This window comes from Trachinotus anak, unplaced genomic scaffold (genome assembly GCF_046630095.1).
Source record: "Trachinotus anak isolate AG129_WGS33_773 ecotype Australia unplaced genomic scaffold, CSIRO_AGI_Tana_v1 ptg000005l, whole genome shotgun sequence".
In the NCBI taxonomy this organism is placed as follows: Eukaryota; Metazoa; Chordata; class Actinopteri; order Carangiformes; family Carangidae; genus Trachinotus; species Trachinotus anak.
In genome coordinates this window covers 11321673-11338237 of record NW_027273856.1, presented here as the reverse complement: position 1 = coordinate 11338237, position 16565 = coordinate 11321673, and the positions used below count along the sequence as shown (strand labels likewise).

General features: G+C 42.2%; 1 long non-coding RNA gene and 1 pseudogene across 2 annotated transcripts; both read left to right on the top strand.

The window, feature by feature from the left end:
* Positions 1-533: 533 nt before the first annotated feature.
* LOC139621247 (uncharacterized) lies at positions 534-4223 on the top strand. Of its 2 annotated transcripts, XR_011690963.1 has the most exons (5): positions 534-2521; positions 2852-3006; positions 3206-3275; positions 3892-4000; positions 4100-4223. It is a non-coding gene; the product is annotated as an uncharacterized lncRNA (long non-coding RNA). The 2 variants fall into 2 exon arrangements; XR_011690962.1 differs by lacking the exon at positions 534-2521 and having other exon boundaries at positions 2639-3006.
* A 10469-nt stretch (positions 4224-14692) lies between these two features.
* Positions 14693-16328, top strand: LOC139621245 (spastin pseudogene; annotated as a pseudogene).
* The last annotated feature ends 237 nt before the right edge of the window (positions 16329-16565 follow it).

The window sequence follows — 16565 nt, the reverse complement described above, 5'->3', positions numbered from 1 at the left end:
TCCAACATGTTCACTGATGACACAAGCACAATATCACACATACAACAGATAATCCTGGTAATCAATTCAATTCAATTCAATTTTATTTGTATAGCACCAAATCGTAATATACATTATCTCAAGGCACTTTACAGGGTAAGGTCAAGACCTTACTTTGTTACAGAGAAAAACCCAACAGTTCCCACAAAGAGCAAGCGCTTGGTGACAGGGGGGAGGAAAAACTCCCTTTTAACAGGAAGAAATCTCCAACAGAACCGGGCTCAGGGCTCAGGCCTCGACCGGTTGGGTTTAGGACTCCCCTAAAAAAAAGGGGGGGGGGGTGGGAGGAGAGATTAGAAAAGAGAGAGAGAAAGACCAGGAACAGCTGTGTAGGTAATGGTGTTATCAATAATAATGACAGGTAACAGTGGTTAATAGTAATGATGAGTAGTGGTGGATCTTGATCCTGCTGCTCCAGAGGCTGAAATACCTGCAGAATGGGTTACCGTCTAATGGAGAGAGGGAGAGAGAGGAGAAGCACAAACTACAGGAGAGAAAAAAATACAAAGTTAATGGCATAAAGTAATCGAGAGAGAGAGAGAGCCCAGTGCATCATGGGAATCCCCCAGCAGTCTAGCTCTATAGCAGCATAACTAAGGGATGAGTCAGGACATACCCGAGCCAACCCTAACTATAAGCTTTACTAAACAGGACAGTTTTAAGCCTGATCTTAAAGGTAGAGAGGGGGTCTGCCTCCCGAACCCACACTGGGAGCTGGTTCCACAGGAGAGGAGCCTGATAGCTGAAGGCTCTGCCCCCCATTCTACTCTTACAAGCTCTGGATTCCACTTCCAAATTCAGTATGTTAATTCTAAAAGCCTGTTTTAATCCCAGTGGCATGAGAGTGGTGTCATCTGACTTGGCTCCTCCCACTGAGTCATATCTCTCCGCCCCACCTGTGTACCTTGCTCCTCCTTCCTTACAGATGCAATTTAATTTTCTTCCAAATTCACACTTCCAAATTCAGGTTTCCACTTCCAAATTCAGTGTGTTGCTTCCAAAAGCCTGTTTTAGTCCCAGTGTCTTGACAGCAGTATCGTCTGACTAGGATCCTTCCCCTGAGTCATATATCTCCTTGCCACCTCTGTACCTTGCTCCTCCTCCCTTATAGATGCAATTTACATTCCTTCCAAATTCAGGATTCCACTTCCAAATTCTCATTTTTTGGTATGTCTGTGAATTTGGTGCTCCTGGCTCTCAAGATAGCCGAGCAGCGCCCCCAAACGCACTTGCAAACAGGTTTTTGGGGCCTCGCGAATCCGGAGGCTGAAGAATATTTTTAGCATTTTTAGCAGCCACGAATAGACTGCATAGGTAGAAGATGAAGATAGAAGTAAGCAAGGGCCCGGTTAACTGATAGAGGGGAGACAGCCCTGAAGAGATGGGTGGGTTGTGTCTGTCTCTGTCTTCTCTTCTCTGTTTCACACACAGAAAAATCAGCTGTTCCCAGGCACGAGTGAAGGAGGTCAAATGGAGTCAGATAACCACGAAGGAGGCGCCTGACCGAAGGCCGGTCGGGCAACAGCCAATGAAGAAGAGTTCAACCTACATTCCTTGCTTCCTTTGTGTAACAGTAATAAAAAGACCGGGCTAGGGGGAAGTTCGTGTGTCAAACTTCGTGAACTGGCACAGCTGCATGTTGTTGTCAGGGAAAGATAGTTGGAAGGACGATCCGTGGAAACAGGAAGCACCTGAGCTCAATTTTGAGTGTCATGGCAAAGGCTGTGAATACTTATGTACATGTGATTTTTTTTGTTTTTTATTTTTGATAAATAAATAAATTTGCAAAAGTTTCCAGCAAAGTTTTTTCACTTTGTCGTTATGGGTTATTGTGTGTAGAATTTTGAGGTAAAAATGAATTTAATCCATTAAAATGTGGAGAAAGTGAAGCGCTGTGAATACTTTCTGGATGCACTGTATATCATTCGGCAGCTCGTGCTGTCTCAGGGGAGGTCTCAGTTGCTGCTCTATGATACTTTTCACCCTCCAATTCAGCCCAGAGGGTTATGCCTACAAAATTTGGAAGCTGGCCGACCAAATTTGGAAGTAACAGCAGGTGCCCCACAAAAAGACAACACATCACAGAAAACACAATTTTCAACTATTTTGGGGCTGTCTAACATGTCTTTAGGGTCAAATCTGACGTAACTCGCAGTGTTACCCTTCAAATCCTGCCTACCATATTTGGAAGCTGGGCTACCAAATCTGGAAGCTGGCCTACTGAATTTGGAAGTAAAAAACAATATACATATTAGTAAATATATATTATATTATATTATATTATATTATATTATATTATATTATATTATATTATATTATATCTATTTTCCACTCACCTATCCTACCTGAAAAGTGATTAACTGACAACATATCTAGCATGTAAACAGCCCCGCCCCCCGTGTGTGCTTTTAGTACCTTGGACAAAACTTGCCATTTGAAGAGCAACATCGCATGAGGCAGATTTTTTCATTAACACAAAACGGTGAGTAATGTTTTCGTATGACTTACTTTTCAGGTTGAGGTTTTGTAGTTCGATTTTGTAATTAGATTTTGATTTTGGACCGACGCATGCCGTTTTGTTTCGGAATTAACCATTTAATTACCAAACCGTATATAACATTTGATTGTCATTATCTGACATTGTAAATAAGATACAGAGGTGATTCAAAATGCAAAACAATCAGAATCATTCGGCTTAGGTTAATTATTTTATTTCAGTAGTTTACTACAGTTAATTACAATTAAATGTAATGTGATTAATTGAGATCAGTCAGATATATTTAGGCTTTTCTCCTCAATTCTCCTTATTCAGGCTCACCCCGAGGCAAGACCCCCCAAGTCCACAAATTTCAGACAATGTGGAATTTGTGAAAAGTTTGTGGGAAATTTAAGCCTCCATCTCAAGTATGTGGAGAAGGTTAAAAACCCACATGAAAAATCCCTCCTCCTTTGCTGGGCCAGTGGACGGTGAGTAATGATTTCAAATGCTATGACTTTATAGATCTCCAGCCAAGGCCTTTAAGTCATTGGGAAATATACTGAACTTTAAATTCCTCCTGATGCTATGCCATTGGTATGTTAATGTGTAATGTGAAATAAAAATTGATTAGAAAAGCAAGTTTTAGGGCCATTCCATGTGTCATGAATCCCATTTATGTTTTTACAGGATCAACGGAAAATTGACTTGTCCAGACTTGTCTAAGCACCTTAGGGACATGCACTGCCTGTTCCAACATGTAAGTAAAAATTTAAAGACGACCAGAAATGGAGTGTCCCTCTCTGTCTTCAAAGTTTCTGTCATTTGTATTTTTTTTCTCTCCCGTAGTTTGTGCTTCTCCTCCGTCTCTCTCTCTGTCCACATTTAGCAGGTATCTCTGTTTCTGGAGCAGCTTGGATCCAGATCCACCACTACTCATCATTACTATTAACCACTGTTATCTGTCATTATCATTGATGGCACCATTACCTATACATCTGTTCCTGGTCTCTTTCTCTCTCTCTCTCTCTCTTCTCCTCTCTCCTCCCTCCACCCCCTCTTTCTCCTCTTAAACCCAACCGGTTGAGGCAGACGGCTGCCCACCCTGAGCCCGGTTCGGCTGGAAGTTTCTTCCTGTTAAAAGGGAGTTTTTCCTCCCCCCTGTCACCAAGCGCTTGCTCTTTGTGGGAACTGCTGGGTTTTTCTCTATAACAAAGTAAGGTCTCGACCTGACCCTGTAAAGAGCCTTGAGATAATGTATATTATGATTTGGCGCTATATACAAATAAAATTGAATTGAATTGAATTTTCATTTCCCTCCCCAAATTACCTAAAGTCAACGAAACAACAGTTTTCTTTATTGTAATACTTCACAGGAAGTGGAGGACAATATGTTTAAAGCAAAGCAGGCCCTGTCTTGAGCAACTGGCTATCCTCCGGGCCACCAGACCCTCACCCCCAATGGTATCTATGCTGGATCTCCAGGTCAGTGAAAATTTGTACTGCTTTTTTCCCTGTTTTGTCCACATCTGTTTCTTGTAATTATGTGCAGGTACTCATTTTTAATTCTTTTCTGTTTATTAGGGAAGTACCACCAACCAGCCTGGCAGAGAACCAGATGTGGAGATTGTGGTTTTAGATAGTGACGTGGAGGACCATGACATTGCAGTCAAACCGGGGCCATCAGGTGCCCCCTTTCCTAAAGAAGACAAGGCTGCCAGGGATGCGTGGACTTGAAGATGCGGATGGAGAAATTGGAGGCAACTGTAGAGGGGCTACAGGGGACCTTGACCCAGCTCCTGGGCAATAAGACAGAGAAATCCACTAGCATCAACTCTAGTAACTCAATGCCTGGTATGTCTTTCAGAAAAGGAGAACCATCTTCAAAATCCTCTCAGCTAAAAGGGACACCATTTGGTGAGTAAGAGTCATTATTATTAGATAACACCATTACCTATACAGCTGTCCCTGGTCTTTCTCTCTCTCTTTTCTCCTCTCTCCTCCCCCCACCCCCTCTTAAAAATCTACCACCAACTAGCATTTTGGTGGCATAACTGCAGAGCAGAACAGACACAGCAGTGTGCGAGTATAAATGCTCAGAATGGTGTAGGCTACATACAGTGCATCCAAAAAGTATTAACAGCACTTCACTTTTTCCACATTTCGTTATGTTACAGCCTTATTCCAAAATGGATTAAATTCATTTTTTACCTCAACATTCTACACACAATAACCCATAATGACAAAGTGAAAAAAGTTTGCTTGAAATTTTTGCAAATGTATTAAAAATAAAAAACAAAAAAATCACATGTACATAAGTATTCACAGCCTTTGCCATGACACTCAAAATTGAGCTCAGGTGCATCCTGTTTGCACTGATCGTCCTTTAGATGTTTCTACAACTTGATTAATGTCCACCTGTGGTAAATTCAGTTGATTGGACATGATTTGGGAAGGCACACACCTGTCTATATAAGGTCCCATAGTTGACAGTGCATGTCAGAGCACAAAGCAAGCCATGAAGTCCAAGGAATTGTCTGTAGACCTCTGAGACAGGATTGTATCGAGGCACAGATCTGGGGAAGGGTACAGAAAAATTTCTGCAGCATTGAAGGTCCCAATGAGCACAGTGGCCTCCATCATTCGTAAATGGAAGTAGTTTGGACTCTTCCTAGAGCTGGCCACCCGGCCAATCTGAGCGACTGGGGCAGAAGGGCCTTAGTCAGGGAGGTATCCAAGAACTCAATGGTCACTCTGACAGTGCTCTGGCGTTGCTCTGTAGAGAGAGGAGAACCTTCCAGAAGGACAACCATTTCTGCAGCACTCCACCAATCAGGCCTGTATGGTAGAGTGGCCAGACGGAAGCGACTCCTCAGTAAAAGGCACATGACAGCCCACCTGGAGTTTGCCAAAAGGTGCCTGAAGGACTCTCAGACCATGAGAAACAAAATTATCTGGTCTGATGAAACAAAGATTGACCTCTTTGGCCTGAATGCCAAGCATCATGTCTGAAGGAAACAGGCACCGCTCATCACCTGGCCAATACCATCCCTACAGTGAAACGCAGTGGTGGCACCATCATGCTGTGGAGATGTTTTTCAGCAACAGGAACTGGGAGACTAGTCAGGGTTGAGGGAAAAATGAATGCAGCAATGTACAGAGACATCCTTGATGATAACCTGCTCCAGAGTGCTCTGGACCTCGGACGGGGGCGAAGGTTCATCTTCCAACAGGACAACGACCCTAAGCAAACAGCTAAGATAGCAAAGGAGTGGCTTCGGGACAACTCTGTGAATGTCCTTGAGTGGCTCAGCCAGAGCCCAGACTTGAACCCGATTGAACATCTCTGGAGAGATCTGAAAATAGCTGTGCACCGACGCTCCCCATCCAACCTGATGGAGCTTGAGAGGTTCTGCAAAGAAGAATGGGAGAAAGTGCCCAAAAATAGGTGTGCCAAGCTTGTAGCATCATACTCAAAAAGACTTGAGGCTGTAATTGAACCAAATAATAGGAAAATTAAATGTGGATGATTGAATATCAGATCACTCTCATCTAAATCTCTACTAGTCAATGATCTGATAACTGATCATCATATAGATCTGCTTTGTCTGACTGAAACCTGGCTGCAGCAGGATGAATATGTTAGTCTGAATGAATCAACACTCCCCACTCATATTAACGTTCATATCCCTCGAAGCACAGGCCGAGGAGGAGGGGGGGGCAGCCATTTATCACTCCAATTTATTAATAAATCCTAAGCCTAAGATTAATCATCATTCATTTTAAAGCCTTATTCTTAGTCTGTCACACCCTAACTGGAAAACACAAAAACCAGTCCTACTAGTTTCTGAGCCTATTGGCATATAAAAAAAGTCTCCATAAAGCCAGAACATCCTATTATTCATCATTGATAGAAGAAAACAAGAACAATCCCAGGTTTCTGTTCAGCACTGTAACCAGGCTGACAGACAGCTACAGCTCTGTTGATCCATCTATAACGTTCCAGCAAGGCTGTTCAAATAAGTTTTTCCTTTAATCAACACCTCTATATCAAGTCTGATTAACTTATCTTTATCAACTGGTTATGTACCGCAGGCTTTTAAAGCTGCAGTAATTAAACCTCTACTTAGAAAGCCTACTCTTGATCCAGATGTTTTAACCAATTATAGACCTATATCCAACCACCCCTTTATTTCCAAAAACCTTGAGAAGGTCGTTGCAAACCAGTTATGTGATTATTTGCACAGGAATGGATTTTAGAGTCCATCATGGAACAGAAACAGCTCTGATTAAGGTTACCAATGATTTCCTCATAGCCTCAGACAAGGGATTTGTGTCTATACTTGTCCTGCTAGATCGTAGTGCTGCATTTGACACCATCGATCATAAGATTTTATTACAGAGAATAGAGCATATAGAGCATATAGATTTATAAACAAATCTCTTCTTCAGTTCACTGGAAGTCAATGGAGAAACTTAAAAAAGGATTGCTTCAGGATTTGTTCACCATAAAACACCATGAAAACAACATAGGTATGTCCTTACGACTTGAAAGACTAATTTCTCATCTGCCCATCCACAATTCTCTCACAGTCTAGTGTCTCTGGCTTCGTCTCCCTTTAAAGAGTCACCTTAGGAAAACTAGTGCAAGTTGGTTGCAGATGTGAAAATGTAGCTGCACACAGCCAGATAAGTCAATTATTTACTAATATTATAATGAATCCACTTCTGACATTGTCATTGAAGCAGGGTTTAGACTGTGTAGTGCAGGAGCCCTTTTACTGTCATAATTTTACCAGCACAAAAGAAAAATTCACACCTAATATGAGCTCACACTGAACTGCATCTCTTCAGCATCAGCATCATCATATTGAACTATAAGACAAGAACTAAGTGTGTTTGTTCCCTCCTCCTTTGTTATCCCTTGGCAGGCACAGTACATGTCTGCCATGCAACTCACAACCAACCACATCTCTCCTCCTGGACCCCCACTCATCCCCTTTCCCATGGTCAGTCAACCCAGTCGAACAATTGATGGTGGTAGTGGTGATGCTGCTGCTGCTGCCTATGTCCAAAACTTCATGACTCTATATCCTGGGCAGGTGGGGCCCAGTGATCAAGCAGTGGTTTCCTCAGTCTCTCAGACATTATCCCATGATCCTCTGGGGTCAGGACATGGCCTCAGCAGCACCTATGGTTCCCTCATCCTTGAACAACACCTCTGCACTGGATGAGACTGTAGCGCCACCTGTGATTATACACACAGCCTCCTCTACTGTCACAGCCAGTGATTCAGCCACTACCTTCAGCCATGGCTCAGAGTATGGCTCCATGTCCACACAACCTCCACCTCCTCCGTCACAACTCCAACCCATGGCTCCATTGCCTGCCACCCCTGTACAACACCCTCAGACTTTTGCCATGCATCACCCCTTTCTGTCATCCAGTGCCAACAAAAACTGCCCTGTGCAAAGGATTGCTCCTGCAAACACCCTCCCCCATCCCACCTCAACCTCACAGGTTTGTTGTGTCTGGTCTCAAGGTCAAGATGCTGATTCTGCAGTTGGAGAAATTGTGCATTTTCACATTGCTGATATGGCAGTGGAGCTGTGTCACTTTAACTTAATGACCACAAGATAGCGCTGAAACCTTTCTTATTGAGTCATGCTTATTAACACTGATGGTGATTTCAAATTGAATGGTATTGGTATTTGGCTAAAGTGAGAAAATAATCTCCTTAGCAGTTAGTTTGCTTTCTTCATGACTGGAAAGCCACAGAGGAACCAAGCAGCGGGGACTTGTTTGTCAAAAATGATCGTTTTTGCATGTTCATCTATGATACACACAAAACTAATACTGTTATGCCTTATTGTCAATGTTCATCCTCAGCCCCTTTTTCAGGTCACGCCAATGCTGTGATGGTTACACCAACAGCTCTCAACGCAGATGTAGTCCCTAATACTGGAGTGGTCATCACTTCGTCTCATATTAGAGGGGTATGTTTTCAGATCCGTCATCCTCACTTCATTTTCTTCGTGTGTTTTAGATCAAGTTCCCAGTCCCCAGTCACTCATCAGCAGCAGCACATCTCTGGTAAAGCATGAACAGAATCAGGGTTGTGTCTGTTTATGTTTCTTAATAAAAAATTACTTGCAGGTGTTATTGCTTCATTATTGTGAGCATATTATTACTTGAATAACATTTTGAGTTTTCACAGGCTTGGGCTGTCCCTAAAGATGTTTTCAATGAAAATTAAATGGCCCTTTATGTGTCATGTGGATGGAATGCCTTAAATGCCAATGATAACAATAGAGTAACACAGACCTGACACAAGTATAACCCTTTTCATAACATCAGTAGCATTTCCTTTTCCTGTGTAATATATGACACACTTTCAGTAAGTCTGTGTGTAATGTTTCCACTGCTGTTGTGTGACAGAGCTGAAGGACAACACACATATCTGCTGAGCAAAAGAGACGATCAAACATAAAAACTGGCTTTAAAAGACTCTGCAACCTGATTCCCACTCTAAAGTCACAATCAAATGTAAGTATACGTACTCTTCATAAAACATCAACAACAGATTCAGGGCATCACTATTTCTTTGCAATGCTTGCGCACAGTATTTGCTTCAAATATTGTTGTACATATTTAATTTGCTTTCTCACTTTCTACCATATTCATTAACTTTGTGCATTTAGAGCAGTTATGCAGTCACAGTGCAGAAGACAGTGGAGCACATTGGGAAGCTCCAGCAGGAGAGGCAACAGTTGCAGGATGAGGCTAAAAGACTACGAGAGGAGATAGAGGAGCTCAACACGTCCATTCAGTTCAAACATCATACATGTTTCACCCCTCCTGTGTTATGCAAAACTCTGAAGTCTTTCTGTCTCCTGTCACTGCTTTATCACAGCTTGTGTCAGGAACAGCTGCCTGCAACAGGGGTGCCCATCAGGCGGCAACACTTCAACCACATCCAAGAGAAGTTCAATGAATATGTAAAGAACCGGACTCTTCAGGACTGGAAGTTCGGGATTGTATCCTTCGATGGAAGAACTCTTACGATGTTTTCTGCTTATTAGTAACTCAGAGTACGGCGTAAGCATTTTGTTTTGATGTGGAATGCTTTTATGTCTGAGAGTCAGCCTGTTCATATCAGACTGATACATATCAGAATGATTATTTGCTCTGCCATGCATTGTAAAGGTAGACGTAATGATAGGAAAGGTCACTCAATGGAAACATTTTAAAGTCTTCCAGTAACTCTTGAGGAAAGCCAAGCTACCGTCACGTCAGGCTACACAGCCTTATTTAAAGTTTGTTCGGTGGCCACAGCGCCTCGAGGATTTAAATAATAAATACAAATAAGCAGAAATGAATTGTGACTATTTTCACACTGTATTTTTAAGGGAGCGGCATTTGGTTGGTTATATAACAACTTGTCTAGGAAAGCAGAGAAACTACATTTCAGGCAGAATTTCCCAGCATTTATATGGTGACTGGTGTCTGTTTCCCTCTCTGCAGGGCGTCGTTTACACAATGAGCCACTCCTAAAGCAAATCCAGCACCAATCACCAATCATTCAGTAACCATGTATTTGTTGTCAGGGCCACTAATTATATCTGACAGAGCTCCCAATGTCTTTAGACCTACAGTGTATAAGGTGTGCAGTAAATCCATGATACCAAGACGATGCACAGTGTGCATTTCGATTACTGCTTTTACTTATCATTTTTTTCCATTACCAAGTGTCTCAAAACCCTGAGTCATACTTGAACTGACAAGAAAAGGTGTTATCAGTTACATAGTTCTCAACTAAATGAAGCATGGTATGATAAAACAAGAGGACGTACAAGTTAGATTCCAGTGCTCAAACATTTGGTGAGGCAGAACTCCCTCTGTAGTATAACTGACCCTTGACCGTCATCAACTCTAGTTCAGCATCAGTATCAAGCCTCTCTTTGAGTCATTCAATGGGATGGTGTCAACTACAAGCAGAGCTGAGCTGTGTCGGACCACATTGCAATGGTTTGATCGTCACTGTTCCCTTCCAGTGCTTAGACCTAGTAAGTAAAAGACTATACTTCATACACCCACACAAATACACACTCACTAGCACAGACACGCACAAAGGTGTTCTACATCATCAGTTCACCTGCTCTGTGGTTGCAATGAAAATAATTTATAGTTGCGGATCACTCACACCCTAGAGGGACTTCCTTCCAGCTGCATAGTGTTAGATCACTACTTTGTGTAATTATGTTTCGCCTGATTATCTGCTTCTATCTGTCACTATCTTTGTTTTTTCCCGCCTTCTGTTATCAAGCAACCATAACATGACAGGAAATTTAGCAGTGTCTCATTTATAATAATGCGGTACTGTCCACTTAAATTTAATGATTCAAATCTCTCAGTGTCCTGTAGCCACATCACCAATTTTAAGACTTCTTCAGCATGACACACGAGGTTCTCATACATCCTTGAAAATCTAGGAGTGTTTAATGCAACAGTAATGAAAAAATCATGGTAAATGACAAGTTTGCCATTGCCCCTCAAAACATTGAACATAAAATTGTGTTTCACAGCAGCATTTCCTAAAAGAGGATTTTAATGTCCAACAAAATCAGGCTGAATGTCAGCAGCCTGGCAGGTCCCATTCAATTTTTACTTTTCTTGCAGCAGGAATTAGCTGAACTTAGTGCTCAGTCCAAGGACAGTAAGATTGTTTTTGTTTTGGTGTTTCATTAGTCTCACTAGTATAACTAGTCATGTGCCAGTATTACATTTTCAGTTTGATTAACTTGGACAAAATGCAGCTTTTTACACATAGCACCTTGATAATTACTTTAGTCTGGCTGTTTTTAATTGAGGCCATTTCCAGCTGCGGCAGACAAAAAAAATAGACCCAGTATACAGTACCCGCCCAATCCCAGACACATGACTGCAGACAACTCATGATGCCCATTAGTAATCCTGCTCTACAGGGTTTATAATTAGGCTGCTGTTTGCTATCAAATTCACTTTGTCAACTTTACTAGGTGACAAGATGAGTGGCATGTTGTCAGCCTGTTGCGCTGCCCCCATGTGGCCAAAAAAATGAATGCAGGTTTCATGCAATAAAGACTGTAACACAAGAAAATGATACATTCATAATATTTTGCAGTTGTTTGCAGTTGTTTTTGCAACTGGTTTTCTTTCAGGGCCTGTTTTTAAATATTCTATATGTTTTACTCTCAGGTCATGATTATTAAATTGTGATTTATTGTCTTTCAGTGGTGCTGAGTACCCTTCGCCAGCTGAGCACAACAACGTCCATTCTCAGTGATCCATCCCTACTGCCCGAAGAAGCCATCCAGGCTGTGACACACACACACACAGACGTGTAACCTTAAAGCAATCCAGCAAGGTCACCTTGTCTCCTGCAGATCCCCGACTTCCAAGGAAAAAAAAAAAAAAGATAAATCCAGGCGAGGTCTGGCTTACTTTCACTGGGTATGTATGATGGTCATACATTTGTTCTGTTGTGCATGGATACTTGGGAATGATGCACACAGGGAGCCCTACCTTTGACAGTATGTTTATAACAATTGTGAAAAAATTGCTTTTTATCATAGAATATCTGAATGACAGCATCTACTACTACCTCCACCTACTTTGGGTGAAGATCTTCTAAATACTTTCTTGGAAGATGGTTCTTGTGGTTTGCTTTTTGAACAACAATTATATTTGAATTTAAATCACTTTTATAATGTACAAACACCATTGTGTTGAAAAGGGAAATATTGAGTGACTCATCATTTTGTGTTCTATCTCAGATGTATAGTATGGATATATGGTTATGATGCTTTTTTCACAAGTGTAAGAAGTAAATGTGGGTTTTTTTTAGGAACAGTTTGCAGTTTGCAGTTTAGGTTTCCTCTTTTGGAAAAACCTCCCAGAAAGGCTTCACACCAGAATGTAGGGGATTGCCTGAAGCATGGCCAAGTTTATCACTCATGGGCTTCTTTATACCTCATCAATACCAGAGAGATGAGAGCTTTATCATCTTTAACATCCTCCATTTACTCAGGTGAATGTTGTTTTGCCAGTGAACAACAGTGGTTTTCCATCCATGCTGAACTACACCTTCATACATCGCTTGCTCTGCCCATTTCTAGTGGAAATGATACAAGAAAGCAGTCACTTTACATATGTGGGTTTATTACACTTTACATACTGGGCAGGTCACAGCATAATGGGGCAATATTACTTACAGCTCTCATAGGGAGCATAACTGAAATAGCAGTACAGACTATAAATATACTATTTTCACATGTACAGTGTTCCAAGAGCTTATCTGAATGCACAGTAGCTGTTTTTTCTGTTCTTTGCTGGTCACTCAGGGCTGAGCTGGTGAATTTCCATTCAGTTATGAACAAATCGAGTCAGGATTCCTGCTTCCTCAGCAGGAAGATACATATTTCTGTAAGGGCACAGGTCACTCATCCATTCAGTTCATTTGTTGTAACTGACATATTTGATAGAGCACTTTGCTCTGCTCACAGTGCAGATTTAGTCAGCATGTGTGACATACATTAATGTCAAAGTGCCCCTACCTGTGAGAGCTGCAGGCTGATTTGTCTTTTTTTTTTCATTTGTGGTTCAGCACTTCTCAGGCAGATGTAGGTTTTCTGATTTGTATTTTTCTTTTCTTTACTGCAGCTTAGCAACTTAGTTTACTCTTGAGTTTTACAGTATCAGAAAACACCACTTTTATTTGATGAATGTGCAGCTTTTATGTGCAGTCTTTTATTGTGAATTCCAACTGTCTTGTAATGGGAAATGTTCCCTTTCAACAGCTGTGGGAGAGTGTATTAGAAAGGCTCAAATAAACCTGGAGTTGACCTTTGACCTCTCAATTGAATGGGGTAGGACTTGGTTTCATCGCTCTGCCACCTTCCTGTCAAAAGATATTCACAAAAAGCCAGCTGCACCCAAGGGTGCACCTTCTACCAACACCCCCTATCATTACAGGAATTCATTTGTATTGAAAAGGGTTCAAAATTATTTTTTTTTAAACACATTAATTGGCATATGAACATTTCATTCATGAAATTTGGGATCAATAAAATCACAATAAATGAGAATTAAACATTTAATTGGCACATAAAGAGTTAAAAAGGGCGTTGAATACGTTTTATAATACAATAAAAACAACAATATACAATACATACAATATACAACACCAAAACCTAAAATACTTGCCTTCAGGAAACCTTACCCTCTGCTAACACTAGAGTTAGGGTTAAATTGACTGTATTTCAATTTCATGGGCTGTTTTGAGGCTAAAATGAGTGCTTTTTACTGATCTGTAACTGCAGGTTGAATGATTGCTGTTTTTTCCTCAGGTGGATGCAATGATGTATTTTGTCCATTAGATGGAGACACACTCCACCGGGCTCCTTGTCCGCTGGTCGGTACCGGAGATACAGCCATCATCCTGAGGCGAAGCGGTACCCGCTCCGTGTCCCGTCCTTGCCGTCAGCGGCTCGTCGCGGCCCGTCAGGCTGCGGAGAGGAGGAGGAGAGTCGGGGTTCCGTGATGCCGTGATGCCTCCGTGAGCTCCGCCGAAGAAGAAGGAGACGCGGTGAGTCCGGTCGACTTTTATCGGTGAGCGACGTCACTGAGCGAACAGAGCGGCAGAGATGGACAGAGTGCAAACCGACGCGGCTTCCGGAACAAACATTTCAAAATAAAAAGCAGTGACCAAACTTTGCAGCGCTTTTATGGCTCATTTCCAACATCAGACTCAGGAGGAGAAACTTTTCGTATGCTGGAGAAGTTGTGTTAGTGTTTTATACTGAGACTGCACAAGATTCCTGGAGAATTACTGAATAGTTTTACTCCTTCAGAGCTTGTTTGTTTCACTGGAAACGTTTCAGCAGTTCAGGTGTTTTTAAGGTCAGGAAAGATTGGAAATCACTGACACAGCCTGTTTGAAAAAGGGAAATCTCTTGTGTTTAATAAAATAAAAACATTTTATTCACTATTAAAATGCAGGTAATTTATTACCTCCATCAAGAAGGTCATGTTTTACCTGAGTCTGTTGTTTGAGTGTCATTCAAGTTTTAAAATAAAGTTTATTTATTTGTCCTTCTAAAAAGGTGATATACAGTTTTAAAAAACTTCATAAAATAGTAAAGTGTCCAGACTTAATTACTTTTATATTTATTTTTGTGAAGTTTTTTGTTCCGTTTTGTTGTTCTTTGTTTTTTTTTTCGCCACTGGGTACTGACCATGACTGTGGAGACGACAGCAGGAGCAGTCAGCAGCGGAGCGTCTGTGTACTATGAAGACATTGTGGGACAGGATCTGACCATGCAGGCGCTCCAAGAGACGGTCATTCTTCCTGCCTTAAGACCGGACCTCTTCCCTGGCCTCAGAGCTCCGGCACGTGGTCTGCTTTTATCTGGACCACCCGGAAATGGAAAAACTCTGCTGGCCAAAGGAGTCGCCACCGAGTCAAAGGCCACGTTCTTCAACGTCAGCGCTGCCAGTTTGAGAGTCTGAGAAACTCATTCAAGCACTTTTTGTAGTTGCCAGAGAATTACAGCCCTCTGTCATCTTCATCGACGAAGTGGACAGCTTGCTGACTAAAAGGAGGGAGGGAGAACAAGACCACATTCACAGAGTCAAAACCGAGGTCCTGATCGGCTTTGACGGCGTGCAGTCAGGAGGAGACGACAAGCTGCTGGTGATGGGAGCAACCAACCGGCCTCAGGAGCTGGATGAAGCAGCACTGAGGAGCTTCCCAAAGAGGGTTTATGACGCTTTACCAGATGAGCAGACTGGGTTCAAGCTGCTGAAACATCTTCTGGAGAAGACCAGGAATCCTCTGAGCGACGAAGACCTGTGGGATCTCGCAAAAGCAACAGAAGGATATTCAGGAAGCGATCTGACATCGTTGGCCAGAGATGCTGCGCTCGGCCCATAAGAGAGTTGTGACCTGAACATGTCCGGTGTCTGGCTGCTAACGAGATACGAAACACCACAAAGAAAGACTTTGAGGACTCCCTGACATCCAACCACTCTGGAGATGTACACCAAATGGAACAAAGAGTTCGGAGACACAACAGCTTTTTAGTTCATTCTCACTTGTTGACAAAAGAAGAAGAAGAAGGTGAATCTGCACCGGCCATTAAGGAAGACCAGCTCAGGACAGGTCAGACTACTTGAAGAGTTCATAAAGGGCAGAACGGAGGCCTCACAGCAGGGAGGTTGATGTTTTCAGTCAACTGAGCAGCCGCCTTCCGTCTGTGTGGAGATCTCATCTCCTCCTCGTGCATCGTGGGTTTTCTCTGGGTGCTCCAGCTTCCTCCCACTGACCTTTACATAAACTAAAAACAGATAAATAAAAATGTTTGCATTTTAATATTTGTCTTGTTTTTCTCATCATTTACTGTCAGAGGTGCTGTTAGAGCAGTGAAACTAGACTCAGAGCCACGAGAGGCTGATGGAAAGTGATTAGTCTGGAAAATGTTTCATCATAAATCAAAGTATGAGTCAAATTTAAATTCTGACCTGAGGATGGTCCCAGGTTAAAGGTCGGAGCGTTACTACAGAGTTATTACAGTTCATCATGAGGGGACCATGAACGTCCACTCAGTAGTTGTAGAGGTGTGGTCAGACCAACAGACTCTGACACCCACAGAGCCACTCTGTGACTGTGGCTCAACAAGACTCCTCCATTAGTGACCTGAACAAGTCACAGCTGTTCACACCCAACCAGCTTCAGTTCAGCATCAGCGGAGATGAAGCGACTGCCTCAAAATAAACAGACACTTTAACCCATTAAGACTGGACGAAACTTGCAGGGTGAGATGTGTAGTATATCATTACGTTGTTTTTAAGACGTGACCAATGAAATGCTTTGTGATTCACTGAAATTTGTGTGAGGAAGGTGAAATTCATCATGGGAAATGTATTTTGTTTGGACAATAGCTGACGACCTGAGCCAAGGGAGGGATACTGAAGCAGGTTATAGTAGTTACCTGCACCAGACACTGACTTC